This window comes from Lissotriton vulgaris, chromosome 8 (genome assembly GCF_964263255.1).
Source record: "Lissotriton vulgaris chromosome 8, aLisVul1.2, whole genome shotgun sequence".
NCBI classification, from domain to species: Eukaryota; Metazoa; Chordata; class Amphibia; order Caudata; family Salamandridae; genus Lissotriton; species Lissotriton vulgaris.
In genome coordinates, this window is record NC_141696.1 from 487,984,941 (window position 1) to 488,006,300 (window position 21,360).

Consider the following 21,360-nt stretch of genomic DNA (forward strand, 5'->3'; position numbering starts at 1 on the left):
ATTTTCATGCTTCCAGGGGCTCCGGAAATGAATTAAATACTATGTGGAGGCATTTAATGTTCAAGCAAAAACAGTTGATTTTTGACAAAAGAGATAACACCCCCCCCCATTATGTCATGCTTCAGAAATGTGGAAAATGGTCCATTTTCAAATGTTTTATTTTTGAACATCAGTTCACATTTGTAGGTGGATCATCATTTTTAGAGGTAAAATTAGCATGTTTAAAAAGATTTTCATGCTTCCAGGGGCCCAAAACACAAGATTTATGGAATGGTTAAAAGTGCATGAAAATGGCCAATTTACTCACTCTGAGTTCTCAAAAAGGGTTTCTTCACCCCGGGAAGTAAATTAAATACCATTTGGAGGCATTTAATGTTCAAGCAAAAACGGCTAATTTTCGACAAAAGAGATAACACCCCCCATTACGTCATGCTTCAGAAACGTGAAAAATTGTCCGTTTTCAAATGTTTTTTTTTTAACGTCAGTTCACATTTGTAGGTGGATCATCAGTGTTGGAGCTAAAATTAGCATGTTTAAAGTGATTTTCATGCTTCCAAGGGCCCTAAACACAAGATTTATAGAATGGTTAAAAGTGCATGAAAATGGCCAATTTACTCACTCTGAGTTCTCAAAAAGGGTTTCTTCACCCCGGGAAGTAAATTAAATACCATTTGGAGGCATTTAATGTTCAAGCAAAAACGGCTAATTTTCGACAAAAGAGATAACACCCCCCATTATGTCATGCTTCAGAAACGTGGAAAATTGTCCGTTTTCAAATGTTTTTTTTTTTAACATCAGTTCACATTTGCTGGTGGATCATCAGTGTTAGAGCGAAAATTAGCATGTTTAAAGTGATTTTCATGCTTCCAGGGGCTCGGGAAGTGAATTAAATACTATTTGGAGGCATTTAATGTTCAAGCAAAAACTGGTGATTTTCGATAAAAGAGATTACACCCCCCCATTATGTCATGCTTCAGAAATGTGGAAAATGGTCGGTTTTCAAATGTTTTATTTTTGAACGTCAGTTCACATTTGCAGGTGGATCATCAGTGTTAGAGCTAAAATGAGCATGTTTAAAGTGATTTTTATGCTTCCAGGGGCCCTAAACACAAGATTTATAGAATGGTTAAAAGTGCATGAAAATGGCCAATTTACTCACTCTGAGTTCTCAAAAAGGGTTTCTTCACCCCGGGAAGTAAATTAAATACAATTTGGAGGCATTTAATGTTCAAGCAAAAACGGCTAATTTTCGACAAAAGAGATAACACCCCCCATTATGTCATGCTTCAGAAACGTGGAAAATTGTCCGTTTTCAAATGTTTTTTTTTTAACATCAGTTCACATTTGCTGGTGGATCATCAGTGTTAGAGCGAAAATTAGCATGTTTAAAGTGATTTTCATGCTTCCAGGGGCTCGGGGAGTGAATTAAATACTATTTGGAGGCATTTAATGTTCAAGCAAAAACTGGTGATTTTCGATAAAAGAGATTACACCCCCCCATTATGTCATGCTTCAGAAATGTGGAAAATGGTCCGTTTTCAAATGTTTTATTTTTGAACGTCAGTTCACATTTGCAGGTGGATCATCAGTGTTAGAGCTAAAATGAGCATGTTTAAAGTGATTTTTATGCTTCCAGGGGCCCTAAACACAAGATTTATGGAATGGTTAAAAGTGCATGAAAATGGCCAATTTACTCACTCTGAGTTCTCAAAAAGGGTTTCTTCACCCCGGGAAGTTAATTAATTACCATTTGTAGGCATTTAATGTTCAAGCAAAAACGGCTGATTTTCGACAAAAAAGATAACACCCCCCATTACGTCATGCTTCAGAAATGTAGAAAATGGTCCATTTTCAAATGTTTTATTTTTGAACGTCAGTTCACATTTGCAGGTGGATCATCAGTGTTAGAGCTAAAATTAGCATGTTTAAAGTGATTTTCATGCTTCCTGGGGTTTGGGAAGTGAATTAAATACTATTTGGAGGCATTTAATGTTCAAGCAAAAACGGCTGATTTTCGACAAAAGAGATAACACCCCCCGTTACGTCATGCTTCAGAAATGTGGAAAATGGTCCGTTTTCAAATGTTTTATTTTTGAATGTCAGTTCACATTTGTAGGTGGATCATCAGTGTTAGAGCTAAAATTAGCAAGTTTAAAGTGATTTTCATGCTTCTAGGGGCTCGGGAAGTGAATTAAATACTATTATGGCTGAGATACCCGCCACCCCCTCTCAACACAATCCCCAAGGATGGGAAAGCGGTAACAGTTCTAAACTTTTGGAAGGCGGGAGGGAGTGACCCTCCCGGCCGTATTTATTAAAATATGAAACAAAATCAAAACATTAAAATAACAGTTTCATATTATGTACAATTTTATTTCCATATTACGTTGTTTTGGCTAACCTTAACATATTTCTAATACAAAGGTTCTCCTAGCCGAAACTAACATTCTACAAATACATTTTAACTTAAAATTGTACATCCTAACGTTAAGGGCCAACGGCAAGGTCGTAACCGGTGTCAGATCCCTAAACCAGAATTACCCCCTCACTTGCGAGGGGCGACCGCACAGAGGGCTGTACCTCATGTGCACATACCAATTTCCCTTGACTTGACGGGGGCCCCAATGAACTCGACGCCATTTTATGGTCGTGTGAGGTGTCTAGAAGGTAGCGTAAACCCCCCTCCCCACCCCACACAACTTACCACATCTGCCGTCGCAGATGTCCTGGCCCCGGGAAATTCCCAGGAGGGGACCGTAGCCCCTCCTATCCAGGGAGGGGCCTTGACCGCCTTCCCTTTCCTTTCGGCGTCCCATCCTTAGAAGGGACCGCCTCCCCGTTGAGGGGCCAATGGCCACCTCCCCCCGGGCGCTCCCATCCGTAATGGGTGACGCCCCCACCATAGGGATCTTCCAATTACTGCTCACCGATCATGACCTTACCGCCCGACCAAAATAAATACGACATTAACTAGCAATACTAAATTAAAAACAAGACAACAACCACTTTAAATATGACTACCGGAACATCATTGATCAACACTGGTGCAAAATACTTTATTCGAAAAACATACTGTAATGAATCATTCACTTTATTGCATAGAAAACCACACTTTAATCACAACAACCTGTAAGAAATCAAGTTACCACATCAAAACTTTATTTCAAAACCACTTGCTGTCTCCAGGGGCTGGTGGGTGGGTCAAAATTGCTCTTCGTTCTGTCTCGAGCTCACGTGCAGCGGGGAGGTGCAGCTTCAGACCACAGGAACAAGAGGATGCTTCATTCGCTTGTTGCTCCTTTTATCCTTCTTCCGGCGGGCGTAAACCCGCCTCCGCCTGCCTCCGGGGGCGTGGCTGCCGGCGGCTTCAGTGTCTAGGACAACCCACTCTAGGGCGGGAAAAAGCGCGCCCCGGCTACGCCGCTTCGGGCATACCAGCCGAGACTCGCCTCCCGCCCAAGATGGCTTCCCGGGGGATCGGGGTACTCCACCATACGTTCGGGGGGACCGAGTGGTCGCCCCTTTCCATATGGCTGAGATACCCACCACCCCCTCTCAACACAATCCCCAAGGATGGGAAAGCGGAAACAGTTCTGAACTTTTGGAAGGCGGGAGGGAGTGACCCTCCCGGCCGTATTAATTAAAATATGAAACAAAATCAAAACATTAAAATAACAGTTTCATATTATGTACAATTTTATTTCCATATTACGTTGTTTTGGCTAACCTTAACATATTTCTAATACAAAGGTTCTCCTAGCCGAAACTAACATTCTACAAATACATTTTAACTTAAAATTGTACATCCTAACGTTAAGGGCCAACGGCAAGGTCGTAACCGGTGTCAGATCCCTAAACCAGAATTACCCCCTCACTTGCGAGGGGCGACCGCACAGAGGGCTGTACCTCATGTGCACATACCAATTTCCCTTGACTTGACGGGGGCCCCAATGAACTCGACGCCATTTTATGGTCGTCCGAGGACTCGTGTGAGGTGTCTAGAAGGTAGCGTAAACCCACCTCCCCACCCCACACAACTTACCACATCTGCCGTCGCAGATGTCCTGGCCCCGGGAAATTCCCAGGAGGGGACCATAGCCCCTCCTATCCAGGGAGGGGCCTTGACCGCCTTCCCTTTCCTTTCGGCGTCCCATCCTTAGAAGGGACCGCCTCCCCGTTGAGGGGCCAATGGCCACCTCCCCCCGGGCGCTCCCATCCGTAATGGGTGACGCCCCCACCATAGGGATCTTCCAATTACTGCTCACCGATCATGACCTTACCGCCACAGGCCGGATAGTTGACCGGCTATCCGGACCCCCCACAAAACTCCTGCCTAAAGGTCATGCTGTAAACTCTTTAACCAAGCTATGAGGTCTCCTATGAGTAACACATTCCCCACCCGGGACAAATGGACCCCATCCTCCAAATACATATTGTCCCCCTTGATACAACCATGAGGAATAGAATGCAATGCATTTGAACGAAACAATCTACTCAATTTGTTATTGACTTTCTTTACCGAATGATTTATAGCAGACACCGAATTCGCCCCCGCCACACCTTACGTGGAATCATATGGGACCATGCAATTGTGCACCCTGGAACCCTTCTCGCCAACCAACTTACTGTGGAAAGTATCGCCTCGAGAAGAAGTCGTCTACCAGTGGTCACCAAATCGTTGCCCCCAAGATGGACTATGATTATAGATGGCGGTGACCTTGTCCGCCCTAACAAACCCTCGACAAAAGGTTGAAACTGGTCAATACAGAGCCCGCCCCTTCCGTAGAAGGTCACCCTGTACCCGTATTCCCCAGCCACGTGAATCATGTCACCTGCTTTGAATACGTCTGCGGCACGCCTCACGTATGAGTGGCCCACGACCCACACCACTTTTTCCGCAGCCGGCGATGTTTGACCGCTGGTTCCCAGGTGTCGGGTCGACCGCACAGTTCGCCCCGCCTCGTAAGCTTGCGAAACTGAAAACCAAACAAAAACAAGAAGCGTGAGTACATGATAGCAGCTTCACAACATGTGCAACCGCACATACCTTTTGTAACAATTTGAGGACCAACGCCCCAATCGTTTCACTTTTTCCACACTCAGACCCCTGGCTGTAGCCTCAGTAGCAGCCCCTATCCGAAAGGAATGGGTCCCAAACTCGCCGGGGTTCAAGCCCGCGGCCGAAATTGCCATTGTAAGCACCCGCTGAAACTGAAACCTCGTCAGTGGGGTGGCATCAGCGTGTCTCAACAAGGTCCCCCCCCATGATGCCGCCCTCTGCGCTAAATATTCCTCTATGCAAACCACAGGGCACATGGGAGATCCGGGAATCCGATGTATGACTACGCAATCCCCAATCGCACCCTGATCGGCCTTGGACCTGACAAACGAGACAATCATCGTCTCCCCCTTAACCTGAATGTACTCTCGGCACAGTCCTCCCACCGTATCCCGCTTGTTCTTCGCCACCAGTTCGCTTACCCGCATCGCCCCATGAAATGCTAAGGCAAAAGCGGCCCGGAATAACACTGTCTCATATTGAGATGAACATGTCACAGGGAGTACGGATAATAACAGGGCCAACCTATCCAGACCTATCGGGTGCCTCTCATCTACTCTGCGACCCTCAAGGCGTTGCCACCCACGTAGCGCTTTCTGCACAACGAAAGACGCTGTCGGGTCCTGGATCCCATGAGCCCTTGCCATAAAGGAAATGGCGGCCCGATGCCTCTGGGCCGTAGCTACTGACTTGCCTGCCTGATGTAAAGACAGCAAAAATTTCACCACAAACTCTTCCTGGCCCCAAAACTCCCCTCTAGCAGCACCCAAAAAGGACCAATAGGAACGGAACGCCCCTTCATATGCCTTTCTTGTCCTGGGTGCTAAACTCTCTCCCACCAGGTTTTGTAGTTCGGGGCACCGAGAGACCAGAGAGCTTCGGGAAAGGGTGCCGCAACCGGGTCCGCTGTGGGCAGAAAACCCCAGAAGGCCTGCATACGGAAATGAGAAAGCGCATCAGCCGCTTGGTTCAGTACCCCCGGCACATGTCTTGCCCTAAAGAGCACATTCAATTGCATACACAATAACACAATTTCTTTGAGCAATCTCAGAATCCACTTGCATCGTGCTGCCTGACTATTGATACACTCAACCACGGTCATGTTATCAGACCAGAACACCACAGAGTGATCCCGGAACCCCTCCGGCCATGTTTTCAGGGCCACCAAAATAGGGAAAAGTTCAAGAAAAGCAATGTTACTCGTCAGCCCGGACTCGTGCCACCATGACGGCCATTTTTGAGCCGACCATTGATTACCGAATATGGCGCCAAAACCTATACTCCCCGCCGAATCTGTCCACAGCCCCAGCTCCTCGGAGGACACCGCCGGCTTGTTCCAGACAATTCGACCATTGAAATCCGCCAGGAATGCTAACCAAATGCGCATGTCCTGGCGAATCTCTGCCGATAGCCTCGTGCGGTGGTGTCCCTCTTTAAGACCGACCATGGCTTGTGCAATCGAGCGGGAAAAGGGGCGGGCCATTGGTATCACTCTAAGGGCAAAATTCAACTGACCCACAGTTTGCTGCACTTGATGCAAGTTCACCTTAGTCTCCCGAATACATGTTTCAAGGGAGGCCCTGAATTTCCCCACCTTTTCCTTGGGTAGCCGAAAACAACCTTCTTCTGAATTGAGCTCTATTCCAAGGAACTCGAGCGAAGTTGCTGGCCCCACAGTCTTACCTGGTGCCAATGGCACACCAAACTGACTCATTAGGACACAAAATTCCTTTAAAGCCTGTGCACATTCTGGACCGCCAGCTGGCCCCAGGAACAGAAAATCGTCAAGATAATGCATAACATGCTGGAAACCCGTCTTTCTCATGAATACCCATTGCAGAAAACAACTGAATTTTTCAAAATAAGCACAAGATATGGAGCATCCCATTGGCATACATTTGTCCATGTAATAACGACCCTGAAACATAAAACCAAGGAGACGCTGATCGTCTGGGTGTACCGGGAGCAACCGGAACGCTGGCTCGATGTCTGATTTTGCCATCAGCGCTCCGGGCCCCAGGCGATTCAACATGGCGACGGCCTCATCGAAAGATGCGTACCGCACCGAACACACTTCTGGGTCTATCGCATCATTCACGGAAAGACCTCGTGGGGCTGACAAATTATGTATTAGTCTAAACTCACCCGGGTCCTTCTTTGGGACCACACCTAAGGGGGAACAAACAAAGTTAGCAACCGGTGGTATATCGAATGGTCCGGCCACCCGCCCTCGAGTCACCTCTTTCCCAATCTTTACCTGTACCACCGCCGTATTTTGCAGGACCGACAGTTGGTTCTTACAACGTGCCTTACCCTGAAAATTCCCCACTGGAATGCGGAAACCATACGAAAACCCGTCTCGCAACACCCCAGCGGAGACATGATCCGGGTATTCATTGAGCCAAGGAATCATTGCCATGGTATCAACCGGGGTAGGTAAAGGCGCCCCTCGGACTATTTCAGACCTGTTTGGCGCTTCCCCTACCACCGTTATCACCCGTTTTGGCTCTGCAGATGGTCTCAGGATGCGAGGACTGTCCACACCCCCCACACTCGTGCCTAAACTTGCATGACCCCTGGGGCCTTGTACATTTTCCCCTATTCAAATTCCAACAGATCCCCTTTTTACCTGCGTTGCCACTCGGCTTCGAGTGATGCTCATTACCTGCCCCCGTCCGAAAGAGAGTCACAGAAGAATGGCGGGAAAACTCACCCCCGCCACCCCCCGACAATGGTGTCTTTAACATGCCTGAATTCTCCATTTTTTGCCAAGAAATGGAGTCGTAACAATCCCAGGTCAAAGCTGGGTCGTGCTCCTTGGCCTTACCAAAAACATTATCATAGTAAAACCACTGATTGCCCTCATATGATTGCGAATACTCCATGATACGTGTCTGATATATGGGCAACTCAGTCAACAACTCGGGCCTTCGTTCCCCCATAATTGAAGTGAATATGCCAAACGCTCTGCCCCAGGTACCTATGTTCTCATCGACCTTAAAGGCGGCCATCTTTGCGCGCCAAACACTCGGGGTGCAGAAACTCTTTTTGACCCTTCACATGCTCGATCTCGTAGTGATCGGTAAGCAAAGAAAACATGTTTACATACTTATCAGCCCAAATCTTTTCCTTGACTTCAATTGGAATATGCTGGGCTACTTTCTCCCTCCGTGAGGGTACAGACCCCTCCCCCGTAATCGGCAGTAGCCGCTTACCTAAATTAGAAGTTGTGGTCGCTGCCGAACTCGTGCCCGCTGCGGTTTCACCCACCGGAGCCTGCGGGGGAACAGAAGATGATGCCTTCGCAGCCTCTCTAGATTCGCGCAGTTGCCTCATTACTGCCCTGGCGTCATCTGCCGTGGTGCCCTCACAATCTTTCCCCAACCACGCTGCCAGTTGTGCAGCCAACTCGGGAGGCATATCCCCCTTGTTCACAGGGGTGAGTACGACGGGGATCGTTTGCCCCTCCTTCGGAACCGAGACTGGCTCCTCAATCGGTGTATCGGGAACCGGGGCCTCTCCCCCAGGTGCCCCCCTCTTGGACCTCTTGCCTCTACCGCTGGGGACTACACCCGGCAATGCTGGCCCGACGATGCGTTTCGGGCCTCCTGCCCCGTTCATTGCCGCCATCTGCTTCTTCATCTCGGCCATATCCTTTACGAGCATGCGGAGCATCTGATCGGTACCGACCCGCTTTCCGACCTTCTTGCCCGGCATTCTCCAATGAAGATATCTGAAAGAACAAGGACAAAATTACAACGCTCAAAATTGCTCTTCGTTCCGTCTCGAGCTCACGTGCAGCGGGGAGGTGCAGCTTCAGAGCACAGGAACAAGAGGATGCTTCATTGGCTTGTTGCTCCTTTTATCCTTCTTCCGGCGGGCGTAAACCCGCCTCCGCCCGCCTCCGGGGGCGTGGCTGCCGGCGGCTTCAGTGTCTAGGACAACCCACTCTAGGGCGGGAAAAAGCGCGCCCCGGCTACGCCGCTTCGGGCATACCAGCTGAGACTCGCCTCCCGCCCAAGATGGCTTCCCGGGGGGATCGGGGTACTCCACCATACGTTCGGGGGGACCGAGTGGTCGCCCCTTTCCATTAGAGGCATTTAATGTTCAAGCAAAAACAGCTGATTTTTGACAAAAGAGATAACTCTCCCCCATTACGTCATGCTTCAGAAATGTGGAAAATGGTCCGTTTTCAAATGTTTTATTTTTGAACGTCAGTTCACATTTGTAGGTGGATCATCAGTGTTAGAGCTAAAATTAGCATGTTTAAAGTGATTTTCATACTTCAATTGGCCCTAAACACAAGATTTATGGAATCGTTAAAAGTGCATGAAAATGGCCTATTTACTCACTCTGAGTTCTCAAAAAGGGTTTCTTCACCCTGGGAAGTTAATTAAATACCATTTGGAGGCATTTAATGTTCAAGCAAAAACGGCTGATTTTCGACAAAAGAGATAACACCCCCCATTATGTCATGCTTCAGAAATGTGGAAAATGGTCCGTTTTCAAATGTTTTATTTTTGAACGTCAGTTCACATTTGTAGGTGGATCATCAGTGTTAGAGCTAAAATTAGCATGTTTAAAGTGATTTTCATGCTTCCAGGGCCCCTAAACACTAGATTTGTGGAATGGTTAAAAGTGCATGAAAATGGCCAATTTACTCACTCTGAGTTCTCAAAAAGGGTGTCTTCACCCCAGGAAGTTAATTAAATACGATTTGGAGGCATTTAATGATCAAGCAAAAACGGCTGATTTTCGACAAAAGAGATAACACCCCCCCATTACGTCATGCTTCAGAAATGTGGAAAATGGTCCGTTTTCAAATGTTTTATTTTTGAACGTCAGTTCACATTTGTAGGTAGATCATCAGTGTTAGAGCTAAAATTAGCATGTTTAAAGTGATTTTCATGCTTCCAGGGGCCCTAAACACAAGATTTATGGAACGGTTAAAAGTGCCTGAAAATGGCCAATTTACTCACCCTGAGTTCTCAAAAAGGGGTTCTTCACCCCAGGAAGTTAATTAAATACGATTTGGAGGCATTTAATGATCAAGCAAAAACGGCTGATTTTCGACAAAAGAGATAACACCCCCCCATTACGTCATGCTTCAGAAATGTGGAAAATGGTCCGTTTTCAAATGTTTTATTTTTGAACGTCAGTTCACATTTGTAGGTAGATCATCAGTGTTAGAGCTAAAATTAGCATGTTTAAAGTGATTTTCATGCTTCCAGGGGCCCTAAACACAAGATTTATGGAACGGTTAAAAGTGCCTGAAAATGGCCAATTTACTCACCCTGAGTTCTCAAAAAGGGGTTCTTCACCCCGGGAAGTTAATTAAATACCATTTGGAGGCATTTAATGTTCAAGCAAAAACGGCTGATTTTTGACAAAAGAGATAACACCCACCATTACGTCATGCTTCAGAAATGTGGAAAATGGTCCGTTTTCAAATGTTTTATTTTTGAACGTCAGTTCACATTTGTAGGTGGATCATCAGTGTTAGAGCTAAAATTAGCATGTTTAAAGTGATTTTCATGCTTCGAGGGGCTCGGGAAGTGAATTAAATACCATTTGGAGGCATTTAATGTTCAAGCAAAAACGGCTGATTTTCGACAAAATAGATAACACCCACCCATTACGTCATGCTTCAGAAATGTGGAAAATGGTCCGTTTTCAAATGTTTTAATTTTGAACGTCAGTTCACATTTGTAGGTGGATCATCAGTGTTAGAGCTAAAATTAGCATGTTTAAAGTGATTTTCATGCTTCCAAGGGCTCGGGAAGTGAATTAAATACTATTTAGAGGTATTTAATGTTCAAGCAAAAACAGTTGATTTTTGACAAAAGAGATAACACCCCCCATTACGTCATGCTTCAGAAATGTGGAAAATGGTCCATTTTCAAATGTTTTATTTTTGAACGTCAGTTCACATTTGTAGGTGGATCATCAGTGTTAGAGCTAAAATTAGCATGTTTAAAAAGATTTTCATGCTTCCAGGGTCCCAAAACACAAGATTTATGGAATGGTTAAAAGTGCATGAAAATGGCCAATATACTCACTCTGAGTTCTCAAAAAGGGTTTCTTCAGCCCGGGAAGTTAATTAAATACCATTTGGAGGCATTTAATGTTCAAGCAAAAACGGCTGATTTTCGACAAAAGAGATAACACCCCCATTACGTCATGCTTTAGAAATGTGGAAAATGGTCCGTTTTCAAACGTTTTATTTTTGAACGTCAGTTCACATTTGTTGGTGGATAATCAGTGTTAGAGCTAAAATTAGCATGTTTAAAGTGATTTTCATGCTTCCAGGGGCCCTAAAACAAGATTTATAGAATGGTTAAAAGTGCATGAAAATGGCCAATTTACTCACTCTGAGTTCTCAAAAAGGGGTTCTACACCCCGGGAAGTAAATTAAATACCATTTGGAGGCATTTAATGTTCAAGCAAAAACGGCTGATTTTCGACAAAAGAGATAACACCCCCATTACGTCATGCTTCAGAAATGTGGAAAATGGTCCGTTTTCAAATGTTTTTTTTTTAACGTCAGTTCACATTTGCTGGTGCATCATCAGTGTTGGAGCTAAAATTAGCATGTTTAAAGTGATTTTCATGCTTCCAAGGGCTCAGGAAGTGAATTAAATACTATTTAGAGGCATTTAATGTTCAAGCAAAAACGGCTGATTTTCGATAAAAGAGATTACACCCCCATTACGTCATGCTTCAGAAATGTGGAAAATGGTCCGTTTTCAAATGTTTTATTTTTGAACGTCAGTTCACATTTGTAGGTGGATTATCAGTGTTAGAGCTAAAATTAGCATGTTTAAAGTGATTTTCATGCTTCCAGGGGCCCTAAACACAAGATTTATGGAATGGTTAAAAGTGCATGAAAATGGCCAATTTACTCACTCTGAGTTCTCAAAAAGGGTTTCTTCACCCCGGGAAGTTAATTAAATACCATTTGGAGGCATTTAATGTTCAAGCAAAAACTGCTGATTTTCGACAAAAGACATAACACCCCCCCATTACGTCATGCTTCAGAAATGTGGAAAATGGTCCATTTTCAAATGTTTTATTTTTGAACGTCAGTTCACATTTGTAGGTGGATCATCAGTGTTAGAACTAAAATTAGCATGTTTAAAGTAATTTTCATGCTTCCAGGGGCTCGGGAAATGAATTAAATACTATTTAGAGGCATTTATTGTTCAAGCAAAAACAGCTGATTTTTGACAAAAGAGATAACACTACCCCATTACGTCATGCTTCAGAAATGTGGAAAATGGTCGGTTTTCTAATGTTTTATTTTTGAACGTCAGTTCACATTTGTAGGTGGATCATCAGTGTGAGAGCTAAAATTAGCATGTTTAAAGTGATTTTCATGCTTCCAGGGGCCCTAAACACAAGATTTATGAAATGGTTAAAAGTGCATGAAAATGGCCAATTTACTCACTCTGAGTTCTCAAAAAGGGTTTCTTCACCCCGGGAAGTTAATTTAATACCATTTGGAGGCATTTAATGTTCAAGCAAAAACGGCTGATTTTCGACAAAAGAGATTTCACCCCCCCATTATGTCATGCTTCAGAAATGTGGAAAATGGTCCGTTTTCAAATGTTTTAATTTTGAACGTCAGTTCACATTTGTAGGTGGATCATCAGTGTTAGAGCTAAAATTAGCATGTTTAAAGTGATTTTCATGCTTCCAGGGGCCCTAAACACAAAAAGTATGGAATGGTTAAAAGAGCATGAAAATGGCCAATTTACTCACTCGGAGGTCTCAAAAAGGGTTTCTTCACCCCGGGAAGTTGATTAAATACCATTTGGAAGCATTTAATGTTCAAGCAAAAATGGCTGATTTTCGACAAAAGAGATAACACCCCCCCCCCATTACGTCATGCTTCAGAAATGTGGGTAATGGTCCGTTTTCAAATGTTTTATTTTTGAACGTCAGTTCACATTTGTAGGTCGATCATCAGTTTTAGACCTAAAATAAGCATGTTTAAAGTGATTTTCATGCTTCCAGGGGCTCGGGAAATGAATTAAATACTATGTGGAGGCATTTAATGTTCAAGCAAAAACAGCTGATTTTTGACAAAAGAGATAACATCCCCCCATTACGTCATGCTTCAGAAATGTGGAAAATGGTCCATTTTCAAATGTTTTATTTTTGAACGTCAGTTCACATTTGTAGGTGGATCATCAGTGTTAGAGATAAAATTAGCATGTTTAAAGTGATTTTCATGCTTCCAAGGGCCCTAAACACAAGATTTATGGAATGGTTAAAAGTGCATGAAAATGGCCAATTTACTCACTCTGAGTTCTCAAAAAGGGTTTCTTCACCCCAGGAAGTTAATTAAATACCATTTGGAGGCATTTAATGTTCAAGCAATAACGGCTGATTTTCGACAAAAGAGATTTCACCCCCCCCCATTATGTCATGCTTCAGAAATGTGGAAAATGGTCCGTTTTCAAATGTTTTATTTTTGAACGTCAGTTCACATTTGTAGGTGGATCATCAGTGTTAGAGCTAAAATTAGCATGTTTAAAGTGATTTTCATGCTTCCAGGGGCCCTAAACACAAGATTTATGGAATGGTTAAAAGTGCATGAAAATGGCCAATTTACTCACTCTGAGTTCTCAAAAAGGGTTTCTTCACCCCGGGAAGTTAATTAAATACCATTTGGAGGCATTTAATGTTCAAGCAAAAACTGCTGATTTTCGACAAAAGACATAACACCCCCCCATTACGTCATGCTTCAGAAATGTGGAAAATGGTCCATTTTCAAATGTTTTATTTTTGAACGTCAGTTCACATTTGTAGGTGGATCATCAGTGTTAGAACTAAAATTAGCATGTTTAAAGTAATTTTCATGCTTCCAGGGGCTCGGGAAGTGAATTAAATACTATTTAGAGGCATTTATTGTTCAAGCAAAAACAGCTGATTTTTGACAAAAGAGATAACACTACCCCATTACGTCATGCTTCAGAAATGTGGAAAATGGTCCGTTTTCTAATGTTTTATTTTTGAACGTCAGTTCACATTTGTAGGTGGATCATCAGTGTGAGAGCTAAAATTAGCATGTTTAAAGTGATTTTCATGCTTCCAGGGGCCCTAAACACAAGATTTATGAAATGGTTAAAAGTGCATGAAAATGGCCAATTTACTCACTCTGAGTTCTCAAAAAGGGTTTCTTCACCCCGGGAAGTTAATTTAATACCATTTGGAGGCATTTAATGTTCAAGCAAAAACGGCTGATTTTCGACAAAAGAGATTTCACCCCCCCATTATGTCATGCTTCAGAAATGTGGAAAATGGTCCGTTTTCAAATGTTTTAATTTTGAACGTCAGTTCACATTTGTAGGTGGATCATCAGTGTTAGAGCTAAAATTAGCATGTTTAAAGTGATTTTCATGCTTCCAGGGGCCCTAAACACAAAAAGTATGGAATGGTTAAAAGAGCATGAAAATGGCCAATTTACTCACTCGGAGGTCTCAAAAAGGGTTTCTTCACCCCGGGAAGTTGATTAAATACCATTTGGAAGCATTTAATGTTCAAGCAAAAATGGCTGATTTTCGACAAAAGAGATAACACCCCCCCCCATTACGTCATGCTTCAGAAATGTGGGTAATGGTCCGTTTTCAAATGTTTTATTTTTGAACGTCAGTTCACATTTGTAGGTCGATCATCAGTTTTAGACCTAAAATAAGCATGTTTAAAGTGATTTTCATGCTTCCATGGGCTCGGGAAATGAATTAAATACTATGTGGAGGCATTTAATGTTCAAGCAAAAACAGCTGATTTTTGACAAAAGAGATAACACCCCCCCATTACGTCATGCTTCAGAAATGTGGAAAATGGTCCATTTTCAAATGTTTTATTTTTGAACGTCAGTTCACATTTGTAGGTGGATCATCAGTGTTAGAGATAAAATTAGCATGTTTAAAGTGATTTTCATGCTTCCAAGGGCCCTAAACACAAGATTTATGGAATGGTTAAAAGTGCATGAAAATGGCCAATTTACTCACTCTGAGTTCTCAAAAAGGGTTTCTTCACCCCAGGAAGTTAATTAAATACCATTTGGAGGCATTTAATGTTCAAGCAATAACGGCTGATTTTCGACAAAAGAGATTTCACCCCCCCCCCCATTATGTCATGCTTCAGAAATGTGGAAAATGGTCCGTTTTCAAATGTTTTATTTTTGAACGTCAGTTCACATTTGTAGGTGGATCATCAGTGTTAGAGCTAAAATTAGCATGTTTAAAGTGATTTTCATGCTTCCAGGGGCCCTAAACACAAGATTTATGGAATGGTTAAAAGTGCCTGAAAATGGCCAATTTACTCACTCTGAGTTCTCAAAAAGGGGTTCTTCACCCCGGGAAGTTAATTAAATATCATTTGGAGGCATTTAATGTTCAAGCAAAAATGGCTGATTTTCAACAAAAGAGATAACACCCCCCATTACGTCATGCTTCAGAAATGTGGAAAATGGTCAGTTTTCAAATGTTTTATTTTTGAACGTCAGTTCACATTTGTAGGTGGATCATCAGTGTTAGAGCTAAAATTAGCATGTTTAAAGTGATTTTCATGCTTCCAGGGGCTCGGGAAGTGAATTGAATACCATTTTGAGGCATTTAATGTTCAAGCAAAAACAGTTGATTTTTGACAAAAGAGATAACACCCCCCCATTACGTCATGCTTCAGAAATGTGGAAAATGGTCCGTTTTCAAATGTTTTATTTTTTAACGTCAGTTCACATTTGTAGGTGGATCATCAGTGTTAGAGCTAAAATTAGCATGTTAAAAAAGATTTTCATGCTTCCAGGGGCCCAAAACACAAGATTTATAGAATGGTTAAAAGTGCATGAAAATGGCCAATTTACTCACTGAGTTCTCAAAAAGGGTTTCTTCACCCCGGGAAGTAAATTAACACCTTGGCTGCTAGGCGTTTTCCCCTCCCTGTGCTGACTTTTCATTTACTCCATGCTTCATGACGAGCTCAGCTCGTCATCAGCACAGCTCAACTGTGCATCATGACGAGCTGAGCTCGTCATGAGCATCGAAAGGGTTAAATACCATTTGTAGGCATTTAATGTTCAAGCAAAAACGGCTGATTTTCGACAAAAGAGATAACACCCCCCATTACGTCATGCTTCAGAAATGTGGAAAATGGTCCGTTTTCAAATGTTTTTTTTTAACGTCAGTTCACATTTGCTGGTGAATCATCAGTGTTAGAGCTAAAATTCGCATGTTTAAAGTGATTTTCATGCTTCCAAGGGCTCGGGAAGTGAATTAAATACTATTTAGAGGCATTTAATGTTCAAGCAAAAACAGTTGATTTTTGACAAAAGAGATAACACCCCCCCATTATGTCATGCTTCAGAAATGTGGAAAATGGTCCATTTTCAAATGTTTTATTTTTGAACGTCAGTTCACATTTGTAGGTGGATCATCAGTGTTAGAGGTAAAATTAGCATGTTTAAAAAGATTTTCATGCTTCCAGGGGCCCAAAACACAAGATTTATGGAATGGTTAAAAGTGCATGAAAATGGCCAATTTACTCACTCTGAGTTCTCAAAAAGGGTTTCTTCACCCCGGGAAGTTAATTAAATACCATTTGGAGGCATTTAATGTTCAAGCAAAAACAGCTGATTTTCGACAAAAGAGATAACACCCCCCCATTACGTCATGCTTCAGAAATGTGGAAAATGGTCCGTTTTCAAATGTTTTATTTTTGAACGTCAGTTCACATTTGTAGGTGGATCATCAGTGTTAGAGCTAAAATTAGCATGTTTAAAGTGATTTTCATGCTTCCAGGGGCCCTAAACACAAGATTTATAGAATGGTTAAAAGTGCATGATAATGGCCAATTTACTCACTCTGAGTTCTCAAAAAGGGTTTCTTCACCCGGGAAGTAAATTAAATACCATTTGGAGGCCTTTAATGTTCAAGCAAAAACGGCTAATTTTCGACAAAAGAGATAACACCCCCCATTACGTCATGCTTCAGAAACGTGGAAAATTGTCCGTTTTCAAATGGTTTTTTTTTGAACGTCAGTTCACATTTGCTGGTGGATCATCAGTGTTAGAGCGAAAATGTGCATGTTTAAAGTGATTTTCATGCTTCCAGGGGCCCTAAACACAAGATTTATGGAATGGTTAAAAGTGCATGAAAATGGCCAATTTACTCACTCTGAGTTCTCAAAAAGGGTTTCTTCACCCCGGGAAGTTAATTAAATACCATTTGGAGGCATTTAATGTTCAAGCAATAACGGCTGATTTTCGACAAAAGAGATTTCACCCCCCCCCCATTATGTCATGCTTCAGAAATGTGGAAAATGGTCCGTTTTCAAATGTTTTATTTTTGAACGTCAGTTCACATTTGTAGGTGGATTATCAGTGTTAGAGCTAAAATTAGCATGTTTAAAGTGATTTTCATGCTTCCAGGGGCCCTAAACACAAGATTTATAGAATGGTTAAAAGTGCATGAAAATGGCCAATTTACTCACTGAGTTCTCAAAAAGGGTTTCTTCACCCCGGGAAGTAAATTAACACCTTGGCTGCTAGGCGTTTTCCCCTCCCTGTGCTGACTTTTCATTTACTCCATGCTTCATGACGAGCTCAGCTCGTCATCAGCACAGCTCAACTGTGCATCATGACGAGCTGAGCTCGTCATGAGCATCGAAAGGGTTAAATACCATTTGTAGGCATTTAATGTTCAAGCAAAAACGGCTGATTTTCGACAAAAGAGATAACACCCCCCATTACGTCATGCTTCAGAAATGTGGAAAATGGTCCGTTTTCAAATGGTTTTTTTTTAACGTCAGTTCACATTTGCTGGTGAATCATCAGTGTTAGAGCTAAAATTAGCATGTTTAAAGTGATTTTCATGCTTCCAAGGGCTCGGGAAGTGAATTAAATACTATTTAGAGGCATTTAATGTTCAAGCAAAAACAGTTGATTTTTGACAAAAGAGATAACACCCCCCCATTATGTCATGCTTCAGAAATGTGGAAAATGGTCCATTTTCAAATGTTTTATTTTTGAACGTCAGTTCACATTTGTAGGTGGATCATCAGTGTTAGAGGTAAAATTAGCATGTTTAAAAAGATTTTCATGCTTCCAGGGGCCCAAAACACAAGATTTATGGAATGGTTAAAAGTGCATGAAAATGGCCAATTTACTCACTCTGAGTTCTCAAAAAGGGTTTCTTCACCCCGGGAAGTTAATTAAATACCATTTGGAGGCATTTAATGTTCAAGCAAAAACGGCTGATTTTCGACAAAAGAGATAACACCCCCCCATTACGTCATGCTTCAGAAATGTGGAAAATGGTCCGTTTTCAAATGTTTTATTTTTGAACGTCAGTTCACATTTGTAGGTGGATCATCAGTGTTAGAGCTAAAATTAGCATGTTTAAAGTGATTTTCATGCTTCCAGGGGCCCTAAACACAAGATTTATAGAATGGTTAAAAGTGCATGATAATGGCCAATTTACTCACTCTGAGTTCTCAAAAAGGGTTTCTTCACCCGGGAAGTAAATTAAATACCATTTGGAGGCCTTTAATGTTCAAGCAAAAACGGCTAATTTTCGACAAAAGAGATAACACCCCCCATTAGGTCATGCTTCAGAAACGTGGAAAATTGTCCGTTTTCAAATGTTTTTTTTTTGAACGTCAGTTCACATTTGCTGGTGGATCATCAGTGTTAGAGCGAAAATGTGCATGTTTAAAGTGATTTTCATGCTTCCAGGGGCCCTAAACACAAGATTTATGGAATGGTTAAAAGTGCATGAAAATGGCCAATTTACTCACTCTGAGTTCTCAAAAAGGGTTTCTTCACCCCGGGAAGTTAATTAAATACCATTTGGAGGCATTTAATGTTCAAGCAATAACGGCTGATTTTCGACAAAAGAGATTTCACCCCCCCCCATTATGTCATGCTTCAGAAATGTGGAAAATGGTCCGTTTTCAAATGTTTTATTTTTGAACGTCAGTTCACATTTGTAGGTGGATTATCAGTGTTAGAGCTAAAATTAGCATGTTTAAAGTGATTTTCATGCTTCCAGGGGCCCTAAACACAAGATTTATGGAATGATTAAAAGTGCCTGAAAATGGCCAATTTACTCACTCTGAGTTCTCAAAAAGGGGGTCTTCACCCCGGGAAGATAATTAAATACTATTTGGAGGCATTTAATGTTCAAGCAAAAATGGCTGATTTTCGACAAAAGAGATAACACCCCCCATTAAGTCATGCTTCAGAAATGTGGAAAATAGTCAGTTTTCAAATGTTTTATTTTTGAACGTCAGTTCACATTTGTAGGTGGATCATCAGTGTTAGAGCTAAAATTAGCATGTTTAAAGTGATTTTCATGCTTCCAGGGGCTCGGGAAGTGAATTAAATACCATTTAGAGGCATTTAATGTTCAAGCAAAAACAGTTGATTTTTGACAAAAGAGATAACACCCCCCCCATTACGTCATGCTTCAGAAATGTGGAAAATGGTCCGTTTTCAAATGTTTTATTTTTGAACCTCAGTTCACATTTGTAGGTGGATCATCAGTGTTAGAGCTAAAATTAGCATGTTTAAAAAGATTTTCATGCTTCCAGGGGCCCAAAACACAAGATTCATAGAATGGTTAAAAGTGCATGAAAATGGCCAATTTACTCACTGAGTTCTCAAAAAGGGTTTCTTCACCCCGGGAAGTAAATTAACACCATGAGCATCGAAAGGGTTAAATACCATTTGGAGGCATTTAATGTTCAAGCAAAAATGGCTGATTTTCGACAAAAGAGATAACACCCCCCATTACGTCATGCTTCAGAAATGTGGAAAATGGTCCATTTTCAAATGGTTTTTTTTAACGTCAGTTCACATTTGCTGGTGGATCATCAGTGTTAGAGCTAAAATTAGCATGTTTAAAGTGATTTTCATGCTTCCAAGGGCTCGGGAAGTGAATTAAATACTATTTAGAGGCATTTAATGTTCAAGCAAAAACAGTTGATTTTTGACAAAAGAGATAACACCCCCCCATTATGTCATGCTTCAGAAATGTGGAAAATGGTCCATTTTCAAATGTTTTATTTTTGAACGTCAGTTCACATTTGTAGGTGGATCATCAGTGTTAGAGCTAAAATTAGCATGTTTAAAGTGATTTTCATGCTTCCAGGGGCCCTAAACACAAGATTTATAGAATGGTTAAAAGTGCATGAAAATGGCCAATTTACTCACTCTGAGTTCTCAAAAAGGGTTTCTTCACCCCGGGAAGTAAATTAAATACCATTTGGAGGCATTTAATGTTCAAGCAAAAACGGCTAATTTTCGACAAAAGAGATAACACCCCCCATTACGTCATGCTTCAGAAACGTGGAAAATTGTCCGTTTTCAAATGTTTTTTTTTTTTAACGTCAGTTCACATTTGCTGGTGGATCATCAGTGTTAGAGCAAAAATTAGCACGTTTAAAGTGATTTTCATGCTTCCAGGGGCTCGGGAAGTGAATTAAATACTATTTGGAGGCATTTAATGTTCAAGCAAAAACGGCTGATTTTCGATAAAAGAGATTACACCCCCCCATTACGTCATGCTTCAGAAATGTGGAAAATGGTCCGTTTACAAATGTTTTATTTTTGAACGGCAGTTCACATTTGCAGGTGGATCATCAGTGTTAGAGCTAAAATTAGCATGTTTAAAGTGATTTTCATGCTTCCAGGGGCCCTAAACACAAGATTTATGGAATGGTTAAAAGTGCATGAAAATGGCCAATTTACTCACTCTGAGTTCTCAAAAAGGGTTTCTTCACCCCGGGAAGGTAATTAAATACCATTCGGAGGCATTTAATGTTCAAGCAATAATGGCTGATTTTCGACAAAAGAGATTTCACCCCCCCATTATGTCATGCTTCAGAAATGTGGAAAATGGTCTGCTTTCAAATGTTTTAATTTTGAACGTCAGTTCACATTTGTAGGTGGATCATCAGTGTTAGAGCTGAAATTAGCATGTTTAAAGTGATTTTCATGCTTCCAGGGGCCCTAAACACAAGATTTATAGAATGGTTAAAAGTGCATGAAAATGGCCAATTTACTCACTCTGAACTCTCAAAAAGGGTTTCTTCACCCCAGGAAGTAAATTAAATACCATTTGGAGGCATTTAATGTTCAAGCAAAAACGGCTAATTTTCGACAAAAGAGATAATACCCCCCCATTACGTCATGCTTCAGAAATGTGGAAAATGGTCCGCTTTCAAATGTTTTATTTGTGAACGTCAGTTCACATTTGCAGGTGGATCATCAGTGTTAGAGCTAAAATTAGCAT